This window comes from Zingiber officinale, chromosome 1B, assembly GCF_018446385.1.
Source record: "Zingiber officinale cultivar Zhangliang chromosome 1B, Zo_v1.1, whole genome shotgun sequence".
NCBI classification, from domain to species: domain Eukaryota; kingdom Viridiplantae; phylum Streptophyta; class Magnoliopsida; order Zingiberales; family Zingiberaceae; genus Zingiber; species Zingiber officinale.
In genome coordinates, this window is record NC_055986.1 from 136137610 (window position 1) to 136147436 (window position 9827).

Consider the following 9827-nt stretch of genomic DNA (forward strand, 5'->3'; position numbering starts at 1 on the left):
TTTCATCCTTTTTAGGGTCTTTTCAATTTTATCAAGCCTTGACCTTAAGGCTTGATTTTCTACCATTAAATCCTTAGATTTTGGTTTTTCATTAAACCCATGAGCATTTTTATTTCTAAGCTTATAACTAAAACCCTTAGTTTTCTTACCTAGATTTTCATCTACCTTCCTAACCCTAGGTGTGGTAGTTTTAGCATGAAAAACTATATGTTTTTCCTTAACACTATCATGCTTCCTATTTTCATGGTAAATAGTATTAAAATGATAGAAATTTGAACTATCATGCTTTTTACCATAACGTAAAGTGGTAGGCTCAATAACATTACCTTCTTCTTTACCTTGGAGGCTCCCCCTTGACTAGTGCCTCCTTGAGCCTTAACCATCTTCTTCCCCTTGGGGCATTGACTTCGGTAATGCCCTTTTTGTTGACACAAGAAGCACACAATGTGCTCCTTGCTCTTCTTTGTCCTGGGGGTGGTCTTCTTGGGCTTCTCCTTCCCCTTTTGTGTCACTTGACCCTTCTTCTTGGCCAAGTTGGGACACTTGCTCTTGTAGTGGCCACTTTCCCTACACTCAAAACATATTATATGATTTTTATTTTTAATTGAAACATTTATACCTTCTTGTGTAGGGATGACATTTTCTCCTTTTGATCCGGAGGTAGAAGCTTCCTTTTGATCCGAAGATATTCCTCCATTCGATTTTGCTTGACTTGCGGAGGTGGAAGCTTCTTCATCCTCATCTTCTCTTGACCCGGATGTGGAGGATTCTTCTTGCTCTTGCTCCGGTGTCAATGAAGATTGCTCCCCCTCAATCCTAGAGGTGGAGGCTTCACCTTCTTCTTCATCCTCTTGTACATGAAACAAGGAATATGCTCCTTCCTTGCTCTTTTGATTGCACTCCTTTGAGGATGAAGCTTCTTGGACTTCCTCTTCTTCGGAAGTTGAGCATCTATCAACTTCGGAGTCCTCCTCTTGGTCTTGCTCCAAAGAGTCACCCTCTCTGGATTCTTCTTACTCTTGTACAGTGGAGGGGATCTCTTCATGAAGCTTGGCCAATTTACTCCATAATTCCTTTACATCTTCAAATTCTCCAATTTTACAAAGGATGGTGTTTGGCAATAACTTTACCAAAAGCTTGGTCACTTTGTCATTGGCCTCGCACCTCTGGACTTGCTCTTGGCTCCACTTGCTCCTCTTGAGAACTTTGCCCTTTGAGTTTGTTGGAGTCTTGAAGCCTTCCATAAGAGCAAACCATTGCTCTATCTCCATCATAAGAAAATTTTCGATTCTTGATTTCCAAGAATCGAAGCTCGTGGAAGTGTATGGTGGAGCTACCCTCGTGTCGAATCCGAGCCCATCTCGGAATTCCATTGTAGAAGTTGAGCTTTTGAATTTCTTTGACTTTGACAATTTTGCTTCAACTTCTTCACCCTCTAGCTCTTCTTGTTATGCTTGACCCTTCCGGCGATGATTCCGGTGAAGAGCAACCTTGCTCTGATACCACTTGTTGGGACCGAAAAGTAGCTAGAAGGGGGTGAATAGCTCGTCGCGTGCTAGAAATTCTTCGTTGCTTGTTTCTTCGAAAATGTGCAGCGGAAAATACAGAAACAAATCACACAACGCTAACAAGGTTGGTTTACTTGGTATCCACCTCACAAGAGGTGACTAGTCCAAGGATCCACACCTACTCACGCACCCTCCACTAATAAAAACCTCCTTTTTGGTAACTACCGAAGGCGGAGAAGCCCTACAAGACTCTCAGTACAAAAGAAAGGGAAGGGATACAAGAATACAAGCACAAGCTTACAATAAGCATAGAAAACCCTAGCCCTAACTTTTCTCCTTGCCTTTGATCCGCCTCTTGACTTGGAAAACCTCCAAGATCCTTCAAGAACTAGCGATCTGAGCTTTGAGAGAGCTGTGGAGGAGCTGGCGAGAGATCTGAGATGAATCGGTGAAGAGATGCTGAAGGAGACGTCCGCCTGCAGCTCAAATACGACGCAACGGTCGGATCCCGATCGATTCGAAAACTCCCAATCGATTGGGGAGGCTTTGGATCGATTCACAGATCGATCCAGAGCCCCTCTGTGCTCTGGGCAAATGCCTGGATCGATCCACGGATCGATCTAGCGCTCATCGCGCGAAGCAGCAGCGTCCCAATCGATCGGCTGATCGATTGGGACCTCTGGATCGATCCACTGATCGATTCAGAGGCTCTCTGTTCGCTAGGAAAGGCCTGGATCGATCCACTGATCGATCAAGCTCTTGGTTTTTGCCCAAAACCAAGTCCCAAGCCTCTCAAACCAACATCCGATCAACCTTGACCTGTTGGTACATCATACCTAGCATCTGGTCACTCCCTTGACCTGCCAGAACTCCCTACCAAGTGTTCGGTCAATCCCTTTGACCCACTTGGACTTTTCTCTTCGTGCCAAGTATTCAGTCAATCCTTTGACCTACTTGGACTTCCCAACACCAGATGTCTGATCATCCTTGATCCATCTGGATTTTCCCTTGCCTGACTTCACTCACCAGGGCTTTCACCTAGCTTCACTCACTAGGGTTTTCCATCTGCCTAGCTTCACTCACTAGGACTTTCACCTGGCTTCACTCACCAGGATTTCCTTCTGCCTAGCTTCACTCACTAGGACTTTCACCTGGCTTCACTCACCAGGATTTCCTTCTACCTAGCTTCACTCACTAGGACTTTCCAGTCAGGTATCCGGTCACTTTTGACCTACTTGACTCTTCTTCATTCACACTGATCAGTCCCTGATCAGAATCTCCCCATATGAACAACTGCACATGCATTGTCCATGTGTCTACATGTATTGTCAAACATCGAAACTATGACCAAGACTCAAGCTTGGTCAAACCAGTCAACCTTGACCTAAGGGATATTGCACCAACAGTTGGGTGGATGAAGTGCCGGGCGTTCTGTGGGCTATCCGAACGACCCCAAAGGAAGGAACGGGCGTCACGCTTTTCCATTTGGTGTACGGCGGCGAAGCGGTGATTCCTGTTGAAGTCGGCGTCGAGTCCGCCCGGATCCAGAATTATGATGATGGCAACGCTGAGCGGAGGAACATGGAGCTAGATTTGGTTGACGAGGAGCGAGCCAAGGCGTCCGTCCGGCTGATGGCGTACCGGTAACGGATGAAGCAAAACTACAACCGACGTGTCATCCCCAGGTCTTTCCAGGTCGGCGACCTTGTCTGGAAGAAAGTGAAGCCGGTTGGCGACGTCGGCAAGCTAGAAGCTCCTTGGGCGGGCCCCTTCAAAATCATCGAAAAGCTCCGCTCGGGCGCTTATTATTTGGAAGACGAAGACGGGCGGCAGCTGGATCGGCCATGGAGCGCGAATCATCTTCAACCGTACCGAGCTGGGTAAGAGGTGCACTGATGTAATTTCGTATACGTTTTGGTCGCCTATGTACCTGTAATGCAGGAAGCCAAAATAATTGAAGGATGACAAATAGCTTCGCCGAACGGCTATGTCAATTTAGCCTTGAAGACCGTCGAGCTCCGACGTTAAAAATCGAGAGACGAGCCGACGTCTATAAATCATCCGAGCGGAAGGCCGTCGAGCTCCGACGTTAAATATCGAGAGACGAGCCAGTGTCTATAAACCCGCCGAGCGGAAGACCGTCGAGCTCCGACGTTAAATATCGAGAGACGAGCCAACGTCTATAAACCCGCCGAGCGGAAGACCGTCAAGCTCCGACGTTAAATATCGAGAGACGAGCCGGCGTCTATAAACCCGCCGAGCGGAAGACCGTCGAGCTCCGACGTTAAATATCGAGAGACGAGCCGGCGTCTATAAACCCGCCGAGCGGAAGACCGTCGAGCTCCGACGTTAAATATCGAGAGACGAGCCGGCGTCTATAAACCCGCCGAGCGGAAGACCGTCGAGCTCCGACGTTAAAAATCGAGAGACGAGCCGGCGTCTATAAACTCGCCGAGCGGAAGACCGTCGAGCTCCGACGTTAAAATTCGAGAGACGAGCCGGCGTCTATAAACCCGCCGAGCGGAAGACCGTCGAGCTCCGACGTTAAAAATCGAGAGACGAGCCGGCGTCTATAAACCCACCGAGCGGAAGATCGTCAGGCGCTGACGGTAAAATTCGACGTTGAAAGGCGAGCAACAGGGGTCTATAAATTCTCCGGACGGATAACTTTCTGCAAGGTCTTGCTCGGTTGTAAAGGCCGACCTCAGATCGGGCCTGCCGAGGAGGCGGGAATATAGAAGCGTGAGGCCGAGCGGCACCTTTATAAAATGTACTTGGACGCGAGAAAACTGTGACCGAGACGAAAGTTAAAGATGGGACGCTGGTCGAACAAACAAATAACAAAAGGAGACAATTCTCTTACGCCGAGCGGCGGACAGACAAAAATTATAATATTCGCCCCGAACGGCAGGCATACAAAAGATTGCACACTTAGAGAAATTTCATAAACCCCTCATTCACTATCATCAAAATTAAAGAGAGAGTCGGGAATGGAGCCCATCATGACTGCCAAATCTTCGGGGGGGACGGATAGCTCAGCAGGTATGTGGCCTTTGGTCTTCAGATATTCCACCGCCACTTTGATCGCCTCTTCAAAAGTCAAGGACAGTTTGTCGCCGAACTTTTCGCCAAATTCGTCCGAGCGGACGAAAGCCTTGCGCGCTTCCGTCGATCGACCGGGCTCCCCATCTTGATATTCTTTAAGAGTGGCTCCGGAAGCATTAAGGGCCGCCTGGAGATCTTTCAAAGCCCCTTCCGCTTTAACCTGGTCGGCCGAGCGGCCCTCCCGTTCAGTCTTCAGCAAGGCGTCTAATTCCTTCACTCGCTGTTCTAGCCCCCGGTTCTCTACCTTCATCATATCCATGTCATCGATGGCTTTAAGCTTCCGGGTGGTCGCAGTCTTTATTTCCTTGTCCCGCTGCTTCACCAAAGCTTCGAGTCGAGCCACTTCACCCGACAGATCGGAGGATTTACCCCGTTCGGCCTCCAGTAGCTTCTTGGCCTTCTCTAGAGCGGTCGTCGATTGGCCTCTGTTTTCCCCCGCAGATTTGAGCTTTTTCAGCTCGTCCTCCAGCTCGGTCAATTGATCGCTGATGGCAATCTGCTCCACCCAGTTCTGCGAATGAATATGAACAGGTTAGAAACTAAATCCAAATAACTAACAAGACAAAAAAATATACCCCGGTCGCCTGTTGTAAATTGCTGTCGCCTAGCTGACCGGGAGCCATCATTGCAACTCGGAGCCGAGCATCCTCCTAGGCTTTGGCAAGAGGACCCGTGAGGGTGATCTGCTGCTCGGGGACCACTGGCCGATCAGCAGCCGCCATATATTCCTCTGACGGAAGGCGCAGGACAGTTTTTATCAATCTCGGGCCGCTCGGATCACCCTGGGGCACAGCTGCTTTACCGGACGGCTCACCGGTGGAGGAAGAAGGACGGTCGCCCAATCGCCTAAGATGTCGCATGGTTCGGGGAGGACTGGAGGGCGGCACCTCGGAGGTAGCCCTTGGAGAGCCGCGCGGCGCTGGGGTACTCTCTATGGAGACCGTTCCGGACAGCACTGGAGCCGCGTCGCCCCGCTCGGACTGCGGTTCGTCAGATGGAGTTGGTTGAGGAGCTGGCTCTGGTCGTCTGCGCTTTCGAGTTGCCAGGGGAACTTCGTCAGCCGAGCGGCCCTCCACCTCGACTTGAGCAGGCTCTATATCGTCCGCAGCCTCGCCGAGAGAGGCAGAAGCGTCTAAGGCTTCGGGGACACTCTGAGTCCCCTCACCCTCTCCGCTAGTCGGACCAGCTAAGTCCGAGCTCCGCTCGGCGACCTCTTTATTCTTGGCCGCCTCGATCTCAGCGGCTCGTAGTTTCAGCCGCTCGGTAGCCTTGGCGCGCCACATAACTTCGGCTGCGGAAGCAAAGAATAAATCAGTTAGAACAAAAGAAAAGGGACGATAAGAGAACTTACTCATGCTGCAAGGCAGGTCGGCTGGAATGGGGGACAAGCCAAATATATACATCACTCCCGGAAGGAGCAGCTTGTCGATGTGATAACGCTGGCCGACCAGCCGGTCGGCTGCATGAAGGTAGGCTGGATCACCCCTAAACTTGCCGAGCTCCGGTTGCGCTGGCATCGCCGTCTGCCATTTGATTCGGAAGGCCGGTGGCTCGGGGAAGCGCATGTAGAAAAAATGATCCTTCCAGTGTTTGTTGGAGCTCGGCATATTATCAAAAAGGACAAAACCAATCCTAGATTGGAAAACGAAAGTACCCCATTCGGCTTGCTTAGGGTAGTAGAAGTAGTGGAAATTTTTGGGGTCTAGGGGAATGCCGTTCAGTTTAAAGAGAATTACCACCCCGCTCAGTAGCCTTATGGAATTTGGAACTAGCTGGCCGAGCGGGATGCGAAAGTAGTTGCAAACTTGCAAGAAAAACTTATGGGGTGGAAAGCGTAGCCCGGCCAAAAATTGGTCTCGGAAGAAAAGAACGATGACGGGCGGCGGTTCATGAGGCCGGTCGGCGGGGGTGGCTAACACTATGTGGTGGTCAGCAGGGATTTCATAGGTCCGAGCGAGGCGCAGCGCGTCCTCCTCGTCAAACCGGCTCTCCATGGTCGTATACCAAAGACCAGGAGCGCCGCCGGTCTGCTGTGAGGTACTAGTCATGGTATAGGGCCAGGAACGAATGCGGAATGAAAGGAAAAGGAAATAAAGCAAGGAAAGAAGGGGGCAGAATGATAGAGACGACTAATAGGAAGAAAAGGAGGGAGAAGCGAGGAAAAGAAAGGCTTACAAGCAAAAGGATGGTCGCAAGGGGCTTCGGGGTCGTCGGAGAAGCAAGGTCGCCGGAGAAGAAAGGAGCAGTGGGGCGTCGAGGATCGATGAAGCCGAAATGCGGCGAAGAGGAGAAGTCGCGAGCTTTATAGCGTCGGCAGCAAGCAGCTTCCACCGTCCGATCCAGGTCGTGAAGAACGAGGTGATCATCCAACCGTTCATTTCAAACGGCGGATGTCCCATCGGAGGTAACGCCACCGCCATACGCTGACAAAAGCGAGATCGCCACGTGTCAGCAGGACACGGGTCACATTTAATTAACGCCCCTTACTGCGCGCAGTGCACGTGCTTGGCAGTAGGGGAGAGGGTTCGACATGGATTCCAAGAGAATACAAGGCACGGGCAAGACGCCGCCGAACGGATGAGCATCCCTAAGCCTGGCCGAGCGGACTAGTGTAGCGGCCGTTACTCAGTCAGATCAGCAGTCCAGTCAGTCGGACTTCGCCTCCTTCGACTAGACTTGAGGGGGAGGCAAGTGATCCAGCGGTTAGAACAGGGGGCCCCCATTTTGAGGGGTCAACGCCACGTGGAAGTAAAGGGGCCAGGTGGTCGACCGGAGAAGGGCGGACCGGTCGGCCGACCGATGAATAACCGATGGCAAAAGGCGCCCCGACAGGAGTGGGGGTTCCGGCGCTCGATTGAACAGTAACGAAGGGCCGAGCGGAAGTCATGCTCGGCCGAAGACATAAGGTAACATACTGCTAGTGGTCCCTACATAGCACCTTACCGAGGATTCCCCAACATACCGATGCATATGGACGGCCGGACGTGATGTGAGTGCCGTCCGGCCGGGCGTAAGATGAGTGCCGGCCGAGCGGACGCCCCGTCTAGCCGACCGGACGGACGCCCCAGCATGGGTAGGGAGAGAAGGACAAGGAGCATCTTATGACAGCTGTCAAGTCCTATGACTAGGCCATACTCCAAATCTGGCGACGAGGTGTTCTGCTGTCCCATCGAAGACGTGCCTGGACTGTAGCAGTATGGTGTCAGGTAAGCTTTCTGACAAACACATACCAAGGTATGGGCTAAGGACACGTGTTTGCCTCGGTAGGTGTGCATGAGCTCTTTCACCGCTCTATATAAAGAGCCTTATACTTCGCCGGAGGTACGTATTCTACAATATTTTGAGCCACTTCTTCACTACTCACTTACCTGACTTAAGCATCGGAGGGTCGTCGCCGGGAACCCCTTCCCAGCCCGACTTCTGTGCAGGTTCGCCGGAGGTTCGTGCGACCAGTCGGAGATCTACGTCATCGACCCGGAGATCGCCACGTGCCCAACGTCCGTTGATTCAGCTTTCGGACAGGATCATCATGTATACATACTAAACACAAGAGAATATTTAGGAAAATTCATACCAAAAGTAGAAAATGGAATCTTTGTAAGGTACTCCCTAAACTGTAGAGGATACAGACTTTATAATAAAACTACTCTAAGAATTGAGGAAACAACTAATGTAAAATTCGACGAAATTATTAAAGAAACTAACTCAACTCAACCGCAATACCAACCAATTGATTTCACTAAAGCTAGCACTGATCTAGGGGAGCAAGTGAAAATTTGATTGACGAATATGAAGTTGAACAAAATATACTACAAGAAAATGAACAAACACAACTTAAGACTAGAATAATAAGAACTAGCTTAGATCACCCAGTTTAACAAATTATAGGTGACCCAGACCTAAAAGTTCAGACTATATCATCTTTTAGAAATCTAAGTAAAATATCATTAATGTCTAAAATCGAACCTAAAACAATAGAAGAATCCCTACACGACCCAGACTGGATTATAGCCATGCAAGAAGAATTGACCCAATTTGAGAAAAATAAAGTCTGGGACTTAGTACCACTACCTGATAATAAAAAGACAATAAAAATAAAATGGGTATTTAGAAATAAACTAAATGAAAATGGAAAAATTATTAGAAACAATGCTAGACTAGTAGCGAAAGGGTTTAGTCAAGTAGAGGGACTTAACTATGATGAAACATATGCTCCAGTGGCTAGACTTGAGTCTATCAGAATGCTACTGAGCTATGCAGCCTATAAAGGTTTTAAACTTTATTAAATGGATGCTAAATTTGCCTTCCTAAATAGGCTAATAAAAGAAGAAGTTTATGTACGTCAACCACCTGGGTTTGAAAATATAGATCATCTTGGCCATGTCTTTAAACTCAAGAAAGCATTGTATGGTCTTAAATAAGCACTCAGGGTCTGGTATGAAAGTTTGACTTCCTACCTAATCTCTAAAGGGTTCAACCAATGTCAAATTGATCCAACTTTATTTGGAAAATTAGTTAAACAATATATCTTTATAGCCCAAGTATATGTGGACAACATAATCTTTGGCTCAACAAACTCAGAATTTTTACAAGAATTTATAACTTTAATGGAACAAGAATTTGAAATGAGCCTTGTAAGTAAACTAACTTATTTTTTTAGGATTATAGATTAAACAAACTAATGAAGAAAATTATGTTTACCAACAAAAATATATTAAAGAATTACTTTAAAAGTTTAGAATGGAAAATACCAAATAATTAAAAAAACCAATGACAATTAACACAACCTTAGATAGTGACCCAATGGAAAATCGGTAGACCTAAAATACTATAAGAGCATCATAGGCAGTCTTTTATACCTAATTGTAAGCCGGCCTGATATTTTTTTGCACTTAGTATATATGTTAGATACCAAACCTGTGCTAAGGAATCCGACTTAACTAATGTAAAAAGAATATTTAGATATTTAAAAGGTACAATAAATGTAGGAATTGTTGGTGCGGTTAGCACTAACGGTCTAACTCAGGTTTTGATGAATGACAAATCATGTTAAGTTAGGTTTGTCGTGATCTAACACTCTGACCGAGTGTGCAGGCAAAGTTCAGACAGGTCAACGGGCTGACCGGACGCTTGGCGAGAAGTCCAGCTAGGTCGATGGGCTGACCGGATAGTTGGCGAAAAGTCCAAGCGGGTCGACGGGCTGACCGGACGCTT